At 33.2% G+C, this 7,412-nt stretch overlaps 1 protein-coding gene and 3 non-coding genes across 4 annotated transcripts in view; 1 reads left to right on the forward strand and 3 right to left on the reverse strand.

Moving 5' to 3' along the window:
• Positions 1 to 268, reverse strand: part of LOC135665053 (photosystem II D2 protein) — a 2,026-nt gene extending 1,758 nt beyond the window's left edge. The window contains exon 1 of the mRNA XM_065177124.1: positions 1 to 268. This exon is cut by the window's left edge and continues 1,758 nt beyond it. The gene's annotated coding sequence lies outside the window, so the exon portion shown is untranslated.
• Positions 269 to 450: 182 nt separating this feature from the next.
• TRNAT-GGU (transfer RNA threonine (anticodon GGU)) lies at positions 451 to 522 on the reverse strand. Its single transcript has one exon. It is a non-coding gene; the product is annotated as a tRNA-Thr (tRNA).
• Positions 523 to 1,904: 1,382 nt separating this feature from the next.
• On the forward strand, positions 1,905 to 1,978 carry TRNAD-GUC (transfer RNA aspartic acid (anticodon GUC)). The gene has a single exon. It is a non-coding gene; the product is annotated as a tRNA-Asp (tRNA).
• Positions 1,979 to 5,618: 3,640 nt separating this feature from the next.
• On the reverse strand, positions 5,619 to 5,689 carry TRNAC-GCA (transfer RNA cysteine (anticodon GCA)). Its single transcript has one exon. It is a non-coding gene; the product is annotated as a tRNA-Cys (tRNA).
• Positions 5,690 to 7,412: the final 1,723 nt, after the last annotated feature.

Genomic DNA, 7,412 nt, shown 5'->3' on the forward strand with positions numbered 1-7,412 from the left:
AAAAAATCCGCTTGTACAATTTCATCTATATCGAATTTTAATATCAGAATAGCCGATATAGTCGTCATTCAATGGGTTAGGTCCACTTACTTTTTCTTGATTTAGAATTTGATGCTGGGTTTGATAAAAACAATGGAGAAGTAAGAATACTTTGGTTTGGCGATTCATAATAGCGATTGGACATCTAGAATATTCCTGTCCAAAAACAAAAATTTGAATAATTAGACATGAAGAGGACTACTTTGTCAGTACAGAGTAGACTAGTTCTAATAACTACAATTATTCATTATTATTTATACTAATAATAATGAATAATGTTTCACTTTTTAACTATAACTCGTAATAATCAGAAGTCATTATAATGGTGGTTACCCTTTTCTTTTTAGAAATAAAAAGAAATCTCTATTCTCCACCGAAAAACAAAGACTCAAACTTTAGTTTAGTGGAAAAAGCCCCTTATCGGATTTGAACCGATGACTTACGCCTTACCATGGCGTTACTCTACCACTGAGTTAAAAGGGCTTGTTTTATTCGATTCATGAATTATAGCCTTTTTCCATTATGAGTCTACTGCATAATATATGTACATGATATATACATATATGCACATAATATATACATAGTTCATTTAGGAGCAATCAATTTGATTTACCCCCCAAAAGTAAAAAGTGGGCAAATTTTTTATTTTTTTTTTTGATAAAAATAATGCAGTGAATTGTTTCAAGACCGACCCCGCTTGTTTACCTTTACTGACTCATCAAAACAAGATTCACTTGATTGATACATGTACCAATCTGACATCGACATAGATTCGATAGATTTTCTTGAATCATGTGATGAGGGTATTCGTACCCTGAACCGAATTCTTATAAAAAAATAAAAAAGAAAAAAGGAAAATTTCTATCGTTTTTTAATTTTCTGACTTAATGTGAGATAGTGATAGGCATATTTTATCTGAACAATGAACGAAGCAATGAGTTAAGTTAAAATTAATGAGTTAAAATTGAAGAAAAGAAATTAAGTGGGGTTCTACCCCCTTTTCTGTTCTGTCGGACCAATCACTGCCTGAACTGACGGAGTCCTGTACCTCCTTTCGCTATATAAAATAGTATGGGATGGTTCATTCATGAACCATCAAATCCAAAACAAAATTCTATGGAATCATAACATAAAAGTAGAAAAGAGTGTTCAGATCTAGTCATATCATTAGATTATATTGACAATTCCAAAAAACTACTCATACTATCATCATAGTATGATGACAGTTGGGCGGATATGCCCCTATCGTCTAGTGGTTCAGGACATCTCTCTTTCAAGGAGGCAGCGGGGATTCGACTTCCCCTGGGGGTACTACGAAAGGAAGTTGATCATGGATTATCAATAAGCCTAGAAGGAATTCTTCCTGGGTCGATGCCCGAGCGGTTAATGGGGACGGACTGTAAATTCGTTGGCGATATGTCTACGCTGGTTCAAATCCAGCTCGGCCCAAAAATTCGCCGCTCCTCGAATATGATATAACCAATGATATAACCAATTTGTCCCCCAGAAACAAAAATACCTGATCCGTAAAAGAGAAAGAGTCCATTTTTGTTTCTCTATCCATGTTTTTCTCATTCGTTCTGATCTTTTCTTTCTAACGATCTAGATTCATAATACTTAATCAAAGCAAAGATTATGAAAGGAAAAATCGTTTTTTCTCAATGAAAGGTTGATTATCTATTTTTGGCAATAAAATAAAATAAACACAGGTTACTAGTAATCCGTGTCACTTTCACTATAGTCCATATCTATGTGTTCTATGTGTATATGATATCAGTTAGTATATCATTCGTGTCTCTGTTACAACGCGACGAAGAAAATGTTTTTCTGAAACCATTAAGAATATGTATACCATACACCTCGCTGGGATTGTAGTTCAATTGGTCAGAGCACCGCCCTGTCAAGGCGGAAGCTGCGGGTTCGAGCCCCGTCAGTCCCGAACTAGGATCCGACCGATGAATGGAGAAATGAATTTATCTATTTTCCGTGAAAAAGGAGACAGGGGGCAAGATCTAATCCCCAGTGGAGATCCTTATTTCTTTTGTTTTTCATTTCGCATTTATCATCAGACAAATACAGGAATTTCCATTTCTTCCACTAGTGCCGAGTGATAAGGGAGAGACATAACATATATAGATTCGTACAATCGGTGGTATTCCTATATTTAGTATTTTAAGAGATACTCGTCTGACTTTCTTTTTCGATTTTCTTGATAAATGAAATAGAATAGAGTGCTCCTATTTTTACCGAGAGTACATACGCAAATTGTATTCGTTTATTGTACAATACATAATGAACTTAACATAATTACCTCGACAGAGTACTTGTCAGGTTAAACGACAACCCTTTTTAGCTTCGACTTTGTTTGTGTATCCTCAATGACTAATTGGAAACAATCTATCTCATTCTCATTTAAATTGCACACTGAATTTTTGATGTATGCCTTCCAGTCCCAATCGAAGAAAGAGATACTAATCAAATAAAAGAAAAGACCAAGCAACGTTCCTTTTTATTAAATTTGTTGGAATTATATTAGATCTTTTATACTTAACCCGTCCTTTTTCCATCTCACTTCTACTCTTTGGATCTGTGTGTGATTCATAGAATACCAGTCATATAATACCTCATAATTGTATGTACATAATTGTATGTATAAGTATAACGAAGGAGGAGTATATAAGGAAGACGGTAGGGTTATTTATAGAAAAGAAAAAGTGGAAAAGGATGAAAATTCAATGGGATTCTTTATTGGATCAGGAATCCCATTTCAGATTTAGTATGGATAAAGGATCTTCCTATGTTATACTATTCAATTCTCGACGATGAATCGATTTGATAGATCAGATATTGTTATTCATAATATTGATCCGATTCAGTATCATCAGGATGCAATTCATCCCATTGAATTTACAGGAATCAAATTTCTCATCTCTATGGGATTAGATCCCGAGTTATTGCGAAGTAAAAAAACAATGAGATTATGGAAGTAAATATTCTCGCATTTATTGCTACTGCACTGTTCATTCTAGTTCCTACTGCCTTTTTACTTATCATCTACGTAAAAACAGTCAGTCAAAATGATTAATTTGACTGAAACTTGATTTATTAGTTCTTATCAATGATTGAATAAATGAAAGAAACGGATTCAAACTCCAAGTCTTAAATGAAATGATCTGTCTGGAATCATAAGTATCTGAGATAATAAGTATCTGAGATAGTAGTATCTGAGCCGAGATAGTATGGTATAGTATTTATTATCCTATTAATGATTTTCATAGAAAGTTGTACTGTATACAGATATAGGCTTTTATATAGAGAAAGCCTATATCTAGGTCAATATACAATATGTATGTACATAGATTAGATGTATATCTAAATAGTACATCAAAATAACAGTCCAATTCTATTATTTTTTGGCTACATTTACTTGTGTGGATTTCGATCAATTCAAAATAATTGAAGACCAACTCTTCTAATTCTGGCTTTCTTAGAATTTATATATATATAGGTATAGGTCCCGAGATCTATCAAAGGAATCAATGGAGCAAGACAAAAAGAGTATGGGCATATTCTACTATAAATTAAATAAAAAAAAAGATAAAAGAAAACGAAACCAAAGAAAAGAATCTTTTTCTTTTTTAGATTTCCCATCTCAAGAAGTCATTGCTTGATCTATTAACAGATGATCTGCGGAGTTCTATTCCATGATAACTTCTTCAGATTTGAAAAGAAGTAGATTAATAGAGTAGACCTTCCCAATTTTTTATGCTTAAACATGACATGAGATGAGTCAAAAAAAGCATAAAAAAATCTCTAGGAGTCTAAAAAAAGGTGAAATGCGCGATATGTGGATCGCTCAACGGAAGAAAGATCTAATCTTATTATGTGTAGAACCTCTTTGGACAACAACTAGTCATTTCCAATAGAAAGTATGTATTGTCGTAATCTAATATAATTAGAATAGCGGAACGGCTTTCTCTTCTCTTAGAACAGTAAAAGTAAAGAAAGAGGGAAACAAATAAAGAAAAAAAGAAAAAACCAATTTCAGATTTTTTCTTTTTGTAATATCCATAATTCTGGTAAGAGCTGGTTTATCAAATAGAATATTTAGGAAGAATTCGGTTGGAAAAAATTTCCTATCATGCGTAGATTTAGGTTTCGAAATACAACTATAGTAATCATTCATTCTTTGATCGAATGGTTATTATTCATTATTGTATTTTCTTATTCATTACTGTATTTCAGTATAATTTTGAAACAGAGACATTCTTTTTTTAAAGCTTTGCAAAACGATCAATTAAACAATTGATAGAATTCAATTACTCAATCGATTACTCGATTAGTAGTACCCCTAGAGTCCACTCCTTCCCCATACTACGAGTGAGAGGGAAAATGTAAAGACTACCATTAAAGCAGCCCAAGCGAGACTTACTATATCCATATAAATTATGTCTCCTATCTCTATGAAGGAATTATTCCATTATTGATCAATAATCATAGTGGAATCAATGGCGCAGAGTCAAAATGGAATTCTGACTTAACTTAAGGCTATTGATGAACCAATCCAATGAATCTACTCGTAACAAGATTATAAGATTTCTGGTAGAATCGGGAAGCATTAAGCATAAATACAATACACACACCTTTTCTCGGAAAATGAAATAACAAAGGAATACTCCTATCCCAATGGAACATGTAGGAGTACTAAGACCTATTGTTTGTTACCCTTTTTCATAAGCAAAAGACATCAAAATATACCATCAAGATAGATAACTATCTATCAGATACCTCTATTTCCTATTTGATCTAAGCCTTACTGTTTTTTTTGTGAAAGAATGGGGAGACACCATCACCAGTATTACATACATTCTTTCTTTTTTTCGTAATCCCCCTATCTTACACGGGCAAAGAAATTCCTACACGGGCAAAGAAATTTTTTTGTTCTTCAACTTTTACTTTTACTCTTTACTCAATAAGAGCCGACCAACTATCCTGATTGAATGTTTGAGTACTCAGAGACTCTCGTGAGTCTGGATACAAAGTATCTTCAGTCCTTTCCACAACTTCTAAATTGATTTCCCATCAGCCTATCCAATCGAATTCCAGACAGAGTCAGTAGACACAACGGTGGTAGTGTAAAATAATTAGGAATTCTTGATAGTCTTTCGTACAATCTCTTCTTCAATCCTAGTAGCAAAAATGGAGTGTCCTTTAGGAACCTTTGGATACCAAGATTTCCGACCTCTTACTTTCGTAGTTTTGAATCCCAGAATTTACTTTCACTATTTATTTATTCTACTTATAAAATAAATGTCCGAACCAATCATAATCATATTAAAATCATAATCATATTAATAAGTAAGGCTTACTTCATCCCTATTTGTACCGGTTTGGGCCACACCCAAAGCCCGGATTTTTAGAAAAAAATTGACTTTCTTTAAAAAAATTGACTTTCTTTATAGAACTACAGATTCTAAAAATAAAGTATCGATAGGCTTATCCTTTTGCCTCTCCTTCTCCGGGGACAGAATTCGTCGAGTTAAATCAGCAGAATAAGAAATCCAAGTTTTTTGTTGATCAGGCGACACCCAGATTTGAACTGGGGATAAAGGATTTGCAGTCCCCCGCCTTACCACTTGGCCATGTCGCCAAACCAAATTCGATCCAAATAAGATAAAAAATAGATTTCTGGTCAAAGACTGAAAAATTCAGGGCAAATTGGAACCATTAACTATTTGTTTTGTTGTTTTGAATTAGCGAAAGGTTCTTCAATTTGTATCTCAAATTGTTGCGTTTCCTTAATGGCATAACAAAATCAAATTGATTTATGACTAATTCAGTATCAATTATTTTCAATAATCAATCTTTTTCATTTCAATTATAACAATATAAATTATAACAATATATATGTGTATATGTAAACCTCAAAACAGAAATTGTTACACAGATACCGCTCTTATGTACATATCCCATATCCCTATAGAGAATCGTCGTGCCTTCTTTTTTCATTTTCTATATGCAATAGAAAAAATAGGAATTATGATATAGTGCGACCTGACTTCTGTTGCCACAAGTGAAATTACGATAAAAGATGTGATATGCGGACAGGTAGATAGCTATATTGGCATGCACTTAATAAATATTACTCCTATTACGCAATTCAATCATATTCTATATATTCTACTAGCAAAAAAATAATTCGAAATTTTTTTTGAACATGAAATGAAACTCAAATAAAATTAAGTATGCTAAAAAGGGAAACTCTATATTGTTCCTGTTGTACCTGTCGCAAATTCGAACTTGCGTCGAAAATGCTCTTCATTCCTCTGTCTCATTTCCGTTCATACGTATGAAATACATATATGGTATATGGAGTTGGCTAAAATTTCATGTGATTCAGTAAACAGAATATACATTCCATCATTGCTAGATCGATCCGTATGGTTCGATAAATAGTGAGCTAATAATGGGATTTTTCAATAAACAGGAAACTTAAGATTAAGATGCTCCGGAATGATGGAAATGAGGGAATGTCCACAATACCTGGATTTAGTCAGATCCAATTTGAGGGATTTTGTAGGTTCATTAATGAGGGCTTGACGGAAGAATTTCATAAGTTCCAAAAATTGAAGATACAGATCAAGAAATTGAATTTAAATTATTTGTGGAAAGATATCAATTGGTAGAACCCTTGATAAACGAAAGAGATGCTGTGTATGAATCACTCACATATTCTTCTGAATTATATGTACCCGCGGGATTAATTTGGAAAACCGGTAGAGATATGCAAGAACAAACCGTTTTTATTGGAAACATTCCCCTAATGAATTCCCTGGGAACCTTTATAGTAAATGGAATATACAGAATTGTGATCAATCAAATATTGCAAAGTCCTGGTATTTACTACCGTTCAGAATTGGACCATAACGGAATTTCTGTCTATACCAGCACAATAATATCAGATTGGGGAGGAAGATCGGAATTAGAAATTGATAGAAAAGCAAGGATATGGGCCCGTGTAAGTAGGAAACAAAAAATATCTATTCTAATTCTATCATCAGCTATGGGTTCGAATCTAAGAGAAATTCTAGATAATGTTTGTTACCCTGAAATTTTCTTGTCTTTCCCGAATGATAAGGAGAAAAAAAAGATTGGGTCAAAAGAAAATGCTATTTTGGAATTTTATCAACAATTTGCTTGTGTAGGCGGGGATCCGGTATTTTCTGAGTCTTTATGTAAAGAATTACAAAAGAAATTTTTTCAACAAAGATGTGAATTAGAAGGATTGGTCGACGAAATATGAACGGAGACTGAATCTTGATATACCTCAGAACAATACATTTTTATTACCACGAGATGTATTGGCTGCTGCG

Source organism: Musa acuminata, unplaced genomic scaffold (assembly GCF_036884655.1).
Source record: "Musa acuminata AAA Group cultivar baxijiao unplaced genomic scaffold, Cavendish_Baxijiao_AAA HiC_scaffold_934, whole genome shotgun sequence".
NCBI lineage: Eukaryota > Viridiplantae > Streptophyta > Magnoliopsida > Zingiberales > Musaceae > Musa > Musa acuminata.